Source organism: Hippoglossus stenolepis, chromosome 19 (assembly GCF_022539355.2).
Source record: "Hippoglossus stenolepis isolate QCI-W04-F060 chromosome 19, HSTE1.2, whole genome shotgun sequence".
Lineage (NCBI taxonomy): Eukaryota > Metazoa > Chordata > Actinopteri > Pleuronectiformes > Pleuronectidae > Hippoglossus > Hippoglossus stenolepis.
This window is the reverse complement of record NC_061501.1, coordinates 15,705,571-15,720,228: the sequence shown is the minus strand read 5'-3', so window position 1 is coordinate 15,720,228 and position 14,658 is coordinate 15,705,571. Positions and strand designations below refer to the sequence as shown.

At 45.5% G+C, this 14,658-nt stretch overlaps 1 protein-coding gene across 4 annotated transcripts in view; it reads left to right on the top strand.

Moving 5' to 3' along the window:
- The window catches only part of tmem108 (transmembrane protein 108), a 40,588-nt gene that overhangs the window by 9,703 nt on the left and 16,227 nt on the right, over positions 1-14,658 (top strand). Inside the window, exon 1 of one of the 4 annotated variants that reach the window (XM_035142564.2) lies at positions 1,564-1,749. The exons of the other annotated variants lie outside the window; for them this stretch is intronic. The gene's annotated coding sequence lies outside the window, so the exon portion shown is untranslated. Of the gene's footprint in view, positions 1-1,563; positions 1,750-14,658 lie in introns of those variants that run through there. 4 annotated transcript variants of the gene reach the window in all.

Here is a 14,658-nt window from a genome sequence, read left to right as displayed (position 1 = left end):
TTTCTGTTTAAACGCACATCAGCGCGGCTCAGATCCTCCTCAGTTTCGGCGTAATTGGTTTGTTTTTCTCGCGGCGGTTCGGCCTGATGCTGCGAGCAGGACGGCAATTATCGGGGCTGTGGCTCAGTCTCACAGGCGAGGATTATTTTTGTACGCTACAAGATTTCTCAATGTGTGTTTCAACAGTGTTTTAATCAGTGTCTTTGAAACTGAGTGTTTCTGAGGTGGCAGATGTTTCTGAAGTGAACGTTGTGAGTCTCAGTTTGTTGAAACTGTGATTTTCGAGATGTAGATCAGAAAACCAATCGACGACAACATGATTATTTGTCGTGTTTATGTCATTTTCAGCCAAACTAGTGGAGCCGCTTGTTCTTCGCCTTGTTTTAAACATTTACTGGTCGATCTTCTGAATGTGCAGCTTTCTCCTTCTCTGTTTATATCAACTAGAAAATAATTCTATTACTAAATATCCAACCAAAATGGCAGCGCATTCCTCCACCAAGGCCCCACAGTCTCCTTAAATTAGATTAAGTTGCACCAAACTGCACAGAGGAATCAGTAAACACTCAAGTTACTGAAGTTTTTCACATAACCTCTGAATCTTTTAGCAAATAACTGTAAGCTGCAACTAGAGACATTTCTTTTTTACCACAGAGCTCGTGCAGTTCAGATTTAAAGAGAGGGATGAGTCTGATCGTGAACTTAAATTCAGACTGAATAAAACAGTTTCAAGAGTGTGATGGATTTTTAGTTCTCTGATGTATTTCTTCACAAACAGCTCATCTACTTGATTCTTTGTTCCTCCTCCAGTCTTATAGACATGTATGCAAGATTGTTCAAATTCCGCCATTTGCCAGTTCTTATCCGCTGCTTTTCCGATAACAATATCTGCACCACACGGTTCTGTCTGCTCCGTCACAACTGCCCCTCCAACACCTCCACCATAGAAACCGGACTCCCACTGGACCGGCCTCGGCGGGATCTCACTTTAAAATGTCAACCCTGTCAAGTCCCCTCGCTGTCACATCTCGTGTCATCTTCAGGTAAACATCAGTCCCGGAGCGGCAGGGGGCGCCGGCTCAAGTCATCGCAGCTACGTTTTCCATGAAGTTTCACACATCCACCTCCAAACCAGATATTACCCCTGTGATCATCGCTCCGTCCTGCGGAGACTGAAACAGAGAGATCACCCCTGTCCAGATGAAAGACTTCAGGCTCCATCACTCTGAAGCTGAACCACGGAAAATATGTGTGCATGTAATATAGTCTTGGTGTGGTTGCCGTATTTGTCTGTTTGGAGAATTGAGTCACTGAGCTACTCATCCGTGGGTGAACTCTCCAGTTTCCAGGCCCGTTTGTGTTTCTTTTTGTGGAGTGTGTCCTCTTCATCTGTCAGTCGGCCTCACATGGACAAAGCCTAATTGACACAATGTGTGTGCGTCTGCATACAGAGTCCTGCAGACTCTCAGCACCAGCCGCTCTTGGAGTTAATCCGCCTCACTAATAGTGTGGGTTCAAGCCGAGGGGGGGAGGAGGAGGAGGAGGAGGAGGCGAGAGGAGAACAATACGACATCTCTCCTTTGGTCTCTCTCTCTCTCTCTCTCTCTCTCTCTCTCTCTCTGGCTCTCCGGACACGTGGTCAGCGCCCGGCGGGAACTCTCTGGACCTTGGACGTTCTGTCCGGATGCCGCTCCTCTCGGCTCCCAGCTGGCCCTCAGCAGTTTCTGCGGCACCGCTCGAGGAAACGAGGTACAATATGCTCCCTCCCTCCAAAACACATCCTCCCCCACTGGCTTTTCGTTCCTGCCATTGTCACCCGGCGAGAGGCTGCGTCAAGGGGTACGATTCGGGATGTGCGTGTGGAGTAAGGAACTTCCTGGAGGTTTTTTGGTCTTTGCTCCACTGAGGTTGTGTGATTTACTCAATGTTTGCAGCCAAACTGAGTCAGGAAGTGTAGAGACACTCTGGAAACAGTTTATATTTCCTCCTCGAGTACACGCTCATTCTTGAGTTCAGATTTGCTGTGTCTACATCACGGACATTCCTGTATGTGCCAAAGGTCCTTGTTTCCTGTCCCGCTGCACACGTAGCTCCTGTGCGGTTCATAGATACGCTCGGTCAGATCATCACATCACAGGAAAGAGTGAATTCCACCGTCTATTGTCACATTTTTCTTCACTGACACATTGAATTTTCTATTGCACCATTGTTCTGGAACAAAGGGATTTCCTTAGTTAGTTATTTCCTACTATGCTTACCTCAGCTTCCTAAGTGCCGGACATTTATGTTGCATTTGTAACAGACACTCAACATTTTGCTGTTGCTTTAAAACCATCAAACCGTCAGTCACTGACTTCCCAAACCTCTAAGAATACTTCCTTCTACATCTTGGGACCATTACTACCTTCGTCAGGGAGATGTTTTCATCTGCGTTTCCTTTGTTAGTTTGCAGCATTACGCAAAAACTACGTGACAGATTATCAAGAAACCTGGTGGAAGGATGTAGTATTGGTCCGGGAAGAACCCATCAAATTTTGGTGCGGATCCAGGATAGTTTTTCAACATTCTCAATGAATAATTCATGGATCTTGTTGAAAAAAAACAGGCATGTTTATAGGACTGATATTTCTTTTCCAAATAAAAATATTTGATCTAGTGAATTTAAATTCCAATTGGATTTAAAGGGGCCTTGACAGGTATTTGTGCTCCGAGAGACATTCTAGTTTGTCCATTTGTCTGTTTGCAGGATCACATAAATAATTACTGAACCGATCTTTCTAGAAACTTGTTGTACGGGTGAGATATTGGCCAAAGAAGATCTCATTCACCTTTGGGGCGGATTTGATAAAACATTATATACATATATATCGTTGTAATGATGGCAGTGCTACGTGCTCCTCTAGTGTTAGAAACTGATTTTGAACCAGACGTGTTTTTCCCCCCGACTGTGTAAATCATCTCATGACCCCTGTGATTTATCTGACGACCCCCATGTGGGACCCTGACCCCCAAGGTTGGGAACCACTGATCTGTTGCATTAGTCTCTGAAACGTCATCACTGATACTAATACTCACCTGAGTCCCATCAGACTTCAAAACCACTCGGACAGAACTCCTCCCTGTGTTTGTTTTCGTCCTCGCCCCCCCCCCAGCGTGTTGAAATAAGCTCACTGTCCCGCCCTGTTTCCTCTGTTCTGTTGATTTAAGGGATTAAGTTTGTTTATGGCGTTGTGTCCTCTGTGTTGGTGGCAGCCACAGGGGCCTGGTGATGTATTAAATAAATACATTTTTAATCTCTCACCCTCGAGGCAAATAAAACGGTGACTCACTTAGATCACACGAGTCGTTTGGACATGCAAATATCTGTCATTTCATCAGCAGTTCAGTTCACCTCCATCGATGTCTGAGTCCAGGAGGTTGAAGACCACCTCCCTCCTCAGAAACAGCCGCATGTAGGTGACCTCTGATGGGAAACACTTGCATCTACTCTCCTCTCTGGTGCCAAAGTTTTGACTCAGTGTATCGAAGCTTGTGTTTTGTGATCACTGGCGTCCTTTTAACAATTCACCTGCTCGGTGGAAGAGGCCTGGTGGTGAGTGTGACGCCCGCTGGGAGGCAGGAGGATGGATGGTGGCTGACAGCACCCTCGGCATTGCACTGCTACTGCTGTGTCATGCTATTTCTCAGTGGTGCTGGCTTGTCTGTTTGTCTTAATTTAAAGTCTCAGGAGTGTCGGCTTTTATTGAATATGTGTGGCTAAAAATATCTCCTGCCCCACCAATCAGAATCAAGAACAGATGGAACAGATGTGATTGGATGAAGGATATAAAAGTAAATCAGAGAAACAAAGCATTTTCATGAATCAAAATCAGGATTTTATGTTGCACCAGACAAATAGACTTTGTTAATTTATGAATTCTTCCTCCAGAGATCTATCTGCATATCCCTCCTTCCTTTTCTGGATGAAAAGATGTAGAAAACAACAACTATCTTTCTCTGTGCAAAGCATTTGTTTGCATCTTTGTTGAATTTGATGTCAAGGTTCATTATGTGCAAATACTATTTTAGAATTTTGAACATAGAAATAACTTTAAAAGCTGTAAAAGGTCAGATCTCTGATGTTTCTCTAGGAAACTGAATATTTTCCCTGTTGTTGTTTGAATAAATTAAAGTTCGTCTTTCAACCTTTGGAATAAAATAAAGAAATGAGATTTGCAGCTCGAAGCTTCATCTTGAGAAGCCGCTCTGCTTCTCGATATCTGCCTGTGGCCGCTCTCACCCTGGAGAACAGATCGTCCACCGGCAGGTTGGCCGTCACCTTCACTGGCAGACCGGGGGACAGGTGTTCGACCGGCTGCAGACAGATGTCAGATGGACGATACCCACGTCACCTGAGTTACAGGAAACGTGACGATAGTGTTGACCTCAGACACATTAGGCTGAACTGCTAGTTATTGATTTAAGGAAAATGTATGGGTTTGTAATATATAATAGATTAATTATGATTTTGGATTTGGTGCAAAATCTCAATCTGTCAAATTGTTAAAGAACTACCTGGAGGGAATTTCTTTAAATTTGTTAAAAAGGTTCAGTTTGACTCAAGGAGGAACTTTATTGATTTTGTAGGGCGAAGTTCAGAGGTCAAGGCAGCTGGGTTTATTTGCCTTGTGAACACGATATCTCAAGAACACGTTGAGGGAACATCTTCAACTTTTAGTACAAATGTTCCCTTAGACTTAGATTATATTTGTGTGGATGAAGTTCAAAGGTCAAGGTCATGGTGACCTCACAAAGCATGTTTTTGGCCTCTTGAACACGAGTCTGCCTTTAGGACATTTCTTCAAATTCTGTCCAGCTGGAAAAAAAACTTTTAAAATGTGTTATTCCAGCCCTTATTTGCTGGAGGCGCTGTCTTAGTATGAATCTCTCCCTGCTTCAATCTGTCTCTACCTAAAACACACAATGCTTTAAACAGGCTTTTTAAATTTCCTGCTGAGCTGAATGTGGGAGGGAGGTGGAGCAGGAGGACAGGTGTGCTCCTCAGATAAATCCTCTGTCCAAGTGATGCTGGAGCAGCTTTCCAGAGGCATTCAGGGATCAGTGGTGCACAGGATATTTTTTCTTATATTAACTCTCCTCCTCTGCTCGTGTTTTTGACAAATTTTCCATGAAAAGGCCTGTAATTCTTTAGGGATAATAGGAGCTCGTCTTTTCTTCCCTTTGTGATCTGACATTTGCAGGATGACTAACCGTTAAGTATCTTTGGGCGTTACAGCAAATATTAAAAATCTTGAGCAGAAGAGTGTACTCACCGTGTTTAAAGTGTTTTCACAGTGTGGGCGAATGAAAGGCTTAGTTGTTTTTTTTTGCCAGCTGCTGCTTTTAAGGACAATAAGACATCAAAACAACGAGCTGAAAGACACCAAAGGGTCTGAGATGAACTGCAGAGCTGGATGAGTTTATCAATTATGGATCAAAGCAGATTTCAATACTGTTCCATTGATGAATGACATCCTTGGCCGAGGTAAAAACACTATCAGCTTTGCATTTACTCAAAGTGTCACCGTGTGAGATAAACCCATTTTTAATTAATCATAATAAAACTTAAAATTAAGATAAAAGATCCCACTTCCCAGCCGCCGTACTCTGGCAACTTTAAACCACCCTCTTTGGTTCAAGGGAGTCAGAGCAGACAGAGCGAGGCTGAAGAGTAAAGATGAGAGGACGGAACGAGGAAGATACTTATTCGGATTAAAGCGTGGCATGACATTAAAGAAGTGGGGAGCAAAGAGAGATGGGAGATGAAGGAGCAGAAAGGCCCTGCAGCTCTGGGCTCCTCTGCAACATCAAGCTCCGTGTGTTAGAGTCGCTGCTGGAGATCCCTTTACTTTCCTCCCTCTGACATCTCCCAGCTTCAGGGAGTCAGACGGCCATGGACTTATGCAAAGTTTGTCCCGGAGCGCTTGAAAGCCAGCACCAAACAGACAACTCAAACTGTTTGTCGCTAAAATCAGGAGCTGTGGATAAAAAGCAAAGTTAGTTTTAGTCTAAATCAAATCTGAAAATGATCTTTACAAGCACGAAAAAATAACGCTTCAGAAGTGAGAGAAGTCTCCAGAGACGTCTCCCTCCAGCGCTGATGGAGTCTTTGATGGATGAGGTTAAGCACTTCATCAAAGGTCTTCTGGCCCGATTTTCCTGGTGTGAATTTCAATCTTTGACAGACATTACGCGGAGGATTATGTGCCTGTTATCTGTTGTTGCCGTGGCCTCGCTGAGCGGCACCGGTCCCGATAATCAATGTAGCCGAGGCGGAGAGGCAGACTTTACATTTCAATCCGTCTGTCGGCCCTGACAGTTTCCAACCGCGCCGCGAGATGTAACGCTCTGGAGATCTGCCAGAGACAGAAGCCGGAGACGAGGCTTTGATCAGATGTTTCTCCCTGGGTGTGTTCTTACATCTGAAAGAGAGAAGGGGCAAAGGAAGGTTTGCTTTTTTTTTTTTTTTTTGCAGGGTAAAATATTCAGGCTGCCGATCAGAAACCGTGTCAAAGACCTTTTTTCTCCCCCCACATCATTCGTGCAGACGTTTGACTCGGTCTGTCTCCAGCATCGGTCCGGTTTGTTGAACAAAGCGATTGGCGGCGCTTTGTCGACACAGCGACTCATCGTGCAGAATCACAAAATGAAAGAGGTGTAGATTAATTAAATAATTCCTGTGGAATCAAAACAGCCTGAACGCAGGGCACAAAAAGTTTGATATAGTGATATTTAGATCACTTTTTGAATGTACTGCACTGAAGTAGGATCTGTATGTGAGACATCAGAGGCTCAGTTGCTCCTGTACCCACGTTTCCAGACATTTTCCAGAGTTCATGTCTGAGACGAGGTATATCTGAATTACATCAGTCAAATGATCTCTTGTGTCGTCAAACGTCAACAAACAAGGAGCAGTGTAAAGATTGAAAACTCTTCTCAATCTGTGTGGAGCTGAGATCCGTTAACATTTGTCTGCAGAGTCGAGATTGTGTTGAGACCGATGCATCAACTCCCTGGAGGACTGAAGTGTCTGAACACACAGAGTAAGTGTGTCACCCTACACCCCTCTCACCTATTCATTTACATTTTTGCGGCATTGTTATTTTTTTAGATTTTTCTTCGCGGTTGTGACGAGCGTCGTGGGACTTGTGGTTTCACGTTACTCTTCATCACTGGCAGCAGCACTTCATCAGTCAGTCAGTCAGTCAGTCACTCAGTCACTCAGTCAGGGGTCACGTCAGGACGGGAGGATGAAAGAGGGAGCGAGACAGAGCGGAGGATATTTACAGCTCAGACAGTGGTGATGGCTGAGCTGCATCCCAATGTCTGCTGCTTTACTGCCTGGCTCAATAACTCTCAGGAGGGACGGAAGAAGCTGCTGCAGAGATATTTGCAGGTATCACAGGTCTTCAGGTGTGAGAGAGAAGCCAGATATCAACCACTGGGAAGAAATCATCACACTGGAGGCAATGCAAGACGTTATCTAGGGTTTTATCTGTCTGTCTTTTTTTAAACCTTCGCCAAGGAGGTTATGTTTTCGTCTGCGTTTGTTTGTTCGTTAGCAGGATTACGCAAAAGCTACTCGACTGATTTCGATTGGATTTTATGGAGCCGTGGAGCGTGACCCAAGGAAGAAGCCATTAAATCATGGAGCGGATTCACTTTCTTTAATGAGATATGGTGTTTTTTTAACATTTTCAGTGATTTCTCAGAGAATAATTCATGGATCTTGGGGGAGTGGGATGCAAGATCTGGATGCGGTAATTTAAAATGTGGTTAAGGAGACGGTTGGGTCTTAACGAAGGTGAGCGCACTCTGAGGGTGACAGTCGACCTCTGGCGCTAAATAATACGCTCTCGCTCGCTGATTCTACGCTGACGATTCTTCCCTGTCTGCCAACATCATAATGTGAGGTCGTAAAAACGTGTGAGAGTTAAAAAAAAAAGAAAACACTCTGGGCGTGGAGCCACAGGGGACAGCACTAATAAAGTTTTTTCCTGTGTGTTGTTTTCCTGTCAGGCCCGACTTCACCACTAATCAAATCCATCCACTGACAGCCCCTGCTCCCTCAATCTCTCTAAGTGCTGGATATTCAGTTTGTGGTGTCGTCTTCCCAGTGATATAACAGGTCTGTCACACGTCCCTCCCCGGGGCTCTGTTACTGGTCTCACTCTCTGTTTCTGGACCCGACCTCAGGTGTGGGTTACACAGCGCCGCCGAAGCCCCCGTCGTTGATTCGATCCCCTGCTGAATCCGTCAGACTGCCTTGGCCTTGCCTCTGGTTTTAATGACTGCCCATTGTGATGCAGTGAAGCTGCCCGAGCCCGACACCGTCTGTCACAGTGTAAAAAGCATTGAGAATATCAACTGGGCCTCAGACGTGAGGTATTCCAGACCTTCCTCCATGAAGACTTGGAAAAACTTGACTCACTGAAGCTTTGACTTCAAATTTGAGACCCTGACACAATCAATAATCAATTATGTTTTCACCCCTGTCTGATTGTTGGCTGGTTGGTTTATGCGAGATCTGCTGAATGGATTTAAACAAACTTGGTTGAAGGACAGTTCATGGGCCAAGAAACAACTCATTCAATTTTAGACTAAACTGTCAAAGACTTGAGAGCAAAAACCTCAGTTTCTGACTTGGTAACTTTACCCAAACCAGGCAGATGAACACACACCAGCAGCTTCTTCTCATATTAACATGATTTAATTGGCTAGCGACAGTGTTTATTTTAACACGACTTGATTGGCTGGTAAAGTTGCTGCATGAAAACTTAACGGTTGAAGCCTCCAACGCCTACCTGTGAGTCCTGTGTTACACCTATGAAGCAACTTTACTCAGACTCGCTTCACAGGACTCGAGACTCGACTCGGACTCACTCCAGAAAATGTTTCAAACGTGCACAGGAAGCTCGTTCTGTAAAACCTTATGCTTGTAAATGGATTCTGTGGCAGCCGCACAAATCAGCAGGATTACTAACTGGCCACCATTTATCTCTCGGCCTGAGTCTCACATGTTTTCACACACCCACCGATTGCTCACGATTCCTCTGATAAATGGCTTTAGTCATTGGTCGTGGCTGCGTGCGTGTGTGCGTGTGTTGAGTGATGAAGAGGCCACTGATGCTGTTCCACTCCTCCTCAGTCGCCCCTGAGCACAGGTGCTCTGCTCGTCCTGAGTGGGAGTTCTCCACTGAACGAGTCAGAGATTCATTCATCCTGTGAGAGCTGCAGCGGCTCTCGACATTGTCCATGTGCTGCGAGGATGGAGGTGAAATGTTGTGTTTTGAAGGAAGCTACAGAAATATCAGAAAACTGTGACTAACACTGACTCAGGAAAGTAGGTTCCTGCTCCTGTGCTGCGCTTTGCCTTCTACATTAATGGGTATTGACGAGTGAATCATCTGTAATGTTACACTGTCCTTCTGACTCAGTCCTGACACATTCAATATGTTCACATGGACTGTCTGTAAAAGATACTGGCATTGCAGACATATGAGCAGTCTTGTTGAGGTTAAGTTTTACAGCTGCAGATTTGTTTTTAGATTCTCTACGTGCATGTAGGTATCGACTCAATCTCGGAGCCAATCGGCTAAAGCTTGATGCCGAATTAACTTCTGGGAGCCAAGATTTTGGGGCTTCCGGTGTCGACAGGAGATATCTGGGCCAAGACTCCATTTTCCATTCACCGTCCAGTTTATAGCTTGACGAGACCACAAGGGTCGAACATCTCTCCACATCAAACACAAACAGTAATACTTTTTGTAGGTGTTTTAGGTCCAGACGACTTTTGGGCTAAAATCTATATCTGCAGATGAATGCGGATAAATTAAAAAGCGTTCCTGCTTCTGTGTGTGAGATATTGTGGTGAGCCGCCCGGACAGGGAGGTTGATGTCTGACTTCCTCTGTTATGGTCAGAGTGAACTGCATGCTGGGAGCCTAATGTTCTTTTAATGACTGGTGCGTGGCTGTGCTGCGGGCCGGGCCTGGAGGGCGGCGATGGTACTGACTGATAACCTGCGTGTTCCTGCTTCAACCATCATGACTCAGCATCAGCAGTGGATCCTGGCAGGTTTACCATGCGGGGCCACAGCTCACAGCAACAAAGTGACTCAGCAACATCAGCCGTCTTCATTGATGAAGAAGTCCACCAGTTACTCTACTCCTGCTTTGTAGCTCTTGCTGCTTACGTTTAATTCCAGCCTGTATTTGCACTGAACCAATACTGGTCATCAACACACTGGTTGTGTGTGTCCTGGCAGAACAATGAACTCATCAAGGCTCCAGAGTTTGTTTGAGTGACTTCATCCCACTGATGATAAATGGTTTCATAACACAATTGTTCGCAGTCTTCATCAGCTTTTCCACTGCACAACAGTCTTCTGTGATTGGTGCCAAGCAGCTGGTTGCTTTGCAAGGTCATCTAGATGGCACTACACCCCAGAGGTGAAGCCTCAGCACAATCTCATCGACACAAGCACAGGAAACACATGTTCAGAGCGAGACGGCAGCCGCAGCGCTATCAGGCACTGGGCTGATTTCATCTACATCAAAGCAGGAATGGACGCCCTCTGTGTGGGCACGTCCTCCGGGTCGCTGTGGAAAAAGTTGGTGTTACACAACTTCAAATGGAACCGAACTCTCTGAGAGTCCCGGCTTTGATGAAATCACTGACGTAACCAGCTTTTTTAATGGCACAGCTCCACCATAGATCTACTGTGATCACAAGTCTGCTGGTAAATGCTGGAGGATGAAAAATAACATTTTTAATGAATGATTTTCAAAAGAATCGTAGAGATAGTGTGGCAGCAGTCTTCTTGGTCTTTATACATCTGTCTGTCCATTTCCTCCGAAGCCGCAGCTTTCACACTTCACCTCTGCTTTCTCTGGAACTTCCTCCTCATGCAGACTCGAGCTGACAGGAATCACTCTCTGGCTCCTGAAGAGAGAGATAAGCCAGAGAGCGAGAGTGTGGCATCAAAACTGGAGAGGAGAAAAGCCTCGGTCAGAGCGGTTCTGATTGGAGGTCCAGTTATCAGTTGACCGTGAGAACACAACACTGTGGCTCACGCCGTCATCGCCGACTCCCACACTTCCCTTCCCTCCTCCTCCTCTTCTCTCCGTTATGGAAAAGCTCTCGGGCTGCGGCCGCTGCTGGCAAACAGCCAGCCTGCCGCCACGCCACCTATAGATATCCACAGAATAGAGGGAAGTCCAAAATTAAAACCATTGTTATCCCTGCGGCCGGTGGCCGCGGAGGGAGATGGAGTGACAGGCGTAATACACTGTGCCGTCTCCGGTGACCTTGGCTGTGGCCTGTAGTCTGTGGCCGCTCCATGCTCACCGTTCAGAGCTGCTGTCGGGGACCTTCAGACCTGTCACTGGATTTCTCACTCTGCCTGTGGTGAGGGAGAAATCATGTGATCCCACATCTCCCTTCTTTCTTTACCCAATTCTGTTCAAGCCCCAAAACGTCCTTGTGAATGAATTTGAATATCACTACTATTAGGGTTGCTATGGTGACGGCTGCCGTCTGTGTGCATGTCAGTTGCCATGCAACTTTTTTTTCTCCCTCCTCTGCAGGAAGCCGGGCTGCAACGTACAAAGTGCAAAGCTGACACGGTGAATGTATTTTTACCTGTGAATCTATTATTATCTGTTATTGCCGAAGTCAGTGTTGATCTCTGGTGTGTTCTCCTTCTTTTGTCTTCATGAGAGGCAGAGGAGGATGTTCTTCTCTAAGTTTACCCAATTGGAAATGACCAGTTCTTAACTGATAACACATTATTTTACTGGGAGGGGAAGTAAATTTAAATCACAGGGACAAATTAATTCCTGTATCTACAGGATCTCTATGATCCTGTACCTGTATCTGCAGCCCGAGAGAAACAGCTCATACAGGTGGGGGTGTCTGTATATCTGCTGTACAGGTTGTTAAGCACCTTGGAAATGCAAAATTTGGGAAATATATTTTAAAATGAAACAAATTAATCACTCATACATCAGGGGGAAAAAAATCCAAAATAACAATCAAAACCAGACTGCAAAGCTGCTGACTAAACTGAAAATAAAGACAATAAATAAAACACCAACCGACAGAAACACCCACCCCGAGTATTCAACATGGTTTACAAACTTCAGGTTGCACAATAGTTTGGGCGTGTGTAGGTGGTTGGTGGTTTGGGACCAAGCCTGCTCTCATGCCAACACCATCTTGGTTTCTCATATATCCGCCAGGCAGCCAATCACCATCGAGCGAGCACCGACCACGTCCTCATACCTGCACACAATATTTGGATACAAGCACAGACACACGGCCACAGACACACGCCTAACACACAGACAACACAAATGAACAGGACATTTTTAAGCCTCTATAGATAAAATGTTACTTGACTTGACATGGAGAGGGGGCATTAATCTGCTGTTTTGGATAAAGATGGAGTTTCCTTCTTGTGCTGCTCCCCTCCAGGTCTCATGCACTCAGACCATCAGGTTGGTGGAACATATTGTTGCTTTAGGTACTGGTGAGAAAATGAGATATACTGTAACACTGGAAGTCTAGTTTTACTTATAGATCCTTGACTTTGAAGTCTGTTCTCAATGAAGTAGATTTTTTTCCTCACACCAGCCCCCGACATCTGTCTTCACCCTGCATCCATTCACCAAGCTGGAGTCTGTAGTAACACCTCTGAGGCACTGGACCTGAACCTGAACTCTCCACATCAAAAATCGAGTGTCTCCCCTCGACGCAACAGAATTGTCAGCAGTTTCCACTGAGCCTCTCATCCTGTCGGGGGTGTTTTGGCAGAGGCGCGACCCTGACTTGTCGTCCTGTGTTATCTTGTACCTGCATGTGTGTGACTGTGCGTAGAGCTGAACTCTGATTCAGCTCCCCAGCAGGAGAATGCTCTTTGTCCACATGCAGCTTGTCCTCAACAGAAATGCTCTGTGATAACGAGCACAAATGAAATGCTCCCTGTCACTAGGTCTTCTTCTTCTTCACTCCCCCCTACCCAGCTTCCCCCTGCCTCGCCCCTTGTGCCCTGCAAATTAGAGCGTGTCTACGAGACCACGCCGGCGTGGCAGCAGCTGATGAGGTGTAATCACCGTGGAAAGGCTCAGCTGCTCTCTTCACACCCTGCCATTGAGCTCATTAGACCAGGAACACGATGCAAAATATATTAAACCACAGACAGACAGTGATGTCTCTGCAGCATCATGTTGGTGAGGGGAGGCAGGAAGGGTTTTGCAGCTTGTGTCAATTCTTCAGATGCAGAGATGGGAAAAAAATCATTTTCTGCTCCTGGTACATCTGTATTCTTGCAGCCTCATCTTTTTTGCAGTTAACAGCACTATATTATGACTGAGCCCTTTGTATAGTCCCAGCTGTGACTTAAGAGACATAGTGAGCATCACTTTTTTTACTTTACAAGAACAGAATTTTGTGTAAATGTCATGTCAAAGTGTGACGGTTTAGTTCCATATTTTAGTTTTTTTTTCTGTGCAATAGACAAGTGGAGCCAGGAGGAGAGAGAGAGAGAGAGAAGTGGTTTTCCAATTTGTCATTTGATGCCCTGCTGTGGCCCATATTTAATGCTTTTTATTTCCCCTTGGTGGGAGGCTAACACCCCTGAAGTCAATTACAATTTCATGCAATTATTCAGTGAGATGGATGGATAGATAGATAGATAGATAGATAGATAGATAGATAGATAGATAGATAGATAGATAGATAGATAGAGGGATAGATGCTGAAATATTCTGTGTGTGCATAGCTACTTTATATCTCCACATAGTTACCAACTATAAAAGGTTGCCTCAATGGCAGCGATATAAACAGGATGAGTCAGATGTGGTGTATCGCGTCCTCTCAGTTTATACGACTTAAAGCCTCGTGAACGGATTAGTATCTGTTCCTTTTGTTGTCGTCCTTCTCATCTCGCACATCTCCCACAGAAACAGAGGTTGCCTGCAACCAGACCCCTCGTCCTGGGAGGCACAAATCCAATTTCACACGTCCCACTCACAACAGATTATTCATGCAGGTATAGGGTGAAGGATGCTTAGGTGTGTGTGTGTGTGTGTGTGTGTGTGTGTGTGTGTGTGTGTGTGTGTGTGTGTGTGTGTGTGTTGTGTCTGTGTGTGTGTGTGTGTGTGTGTTCAAATACACGTTTACGAGGATTTAGCGGGTGAGTGGCGTGTGCATGCGTCTTGCCCAAGACTATTTGCCCCGAAAGAAGCAAACATGCACACAAACAGATGCACACACTCCCCCAGTGGGAGATTATATGCGTGTATGTGTGTGTGTGTGGCCTTTCATTTAGCAGCAGGCCATCAGTGAGTCATTCTCCTTAAGAGCACTCTTGGGTACTTGTGTCGCTGACACACAAGCAGTGGTGATTTCCGAACACGGCTCACTGGTCAATGTTTAATGCTCAGTAATTGGTTCTTCTGACCATCACAGCCTGGAGGATGCCTGCAGCTGAGGCCGACCTCCACCGCTGCCGCCCTACAGGCTTTTTCTTGTAAAATATTGGTTATGTATGATCCAGTTAATCCGCTGTGAGAGGTAACTGCTGCCTGACGGTCATTACATGGATTAAACTGTCAAA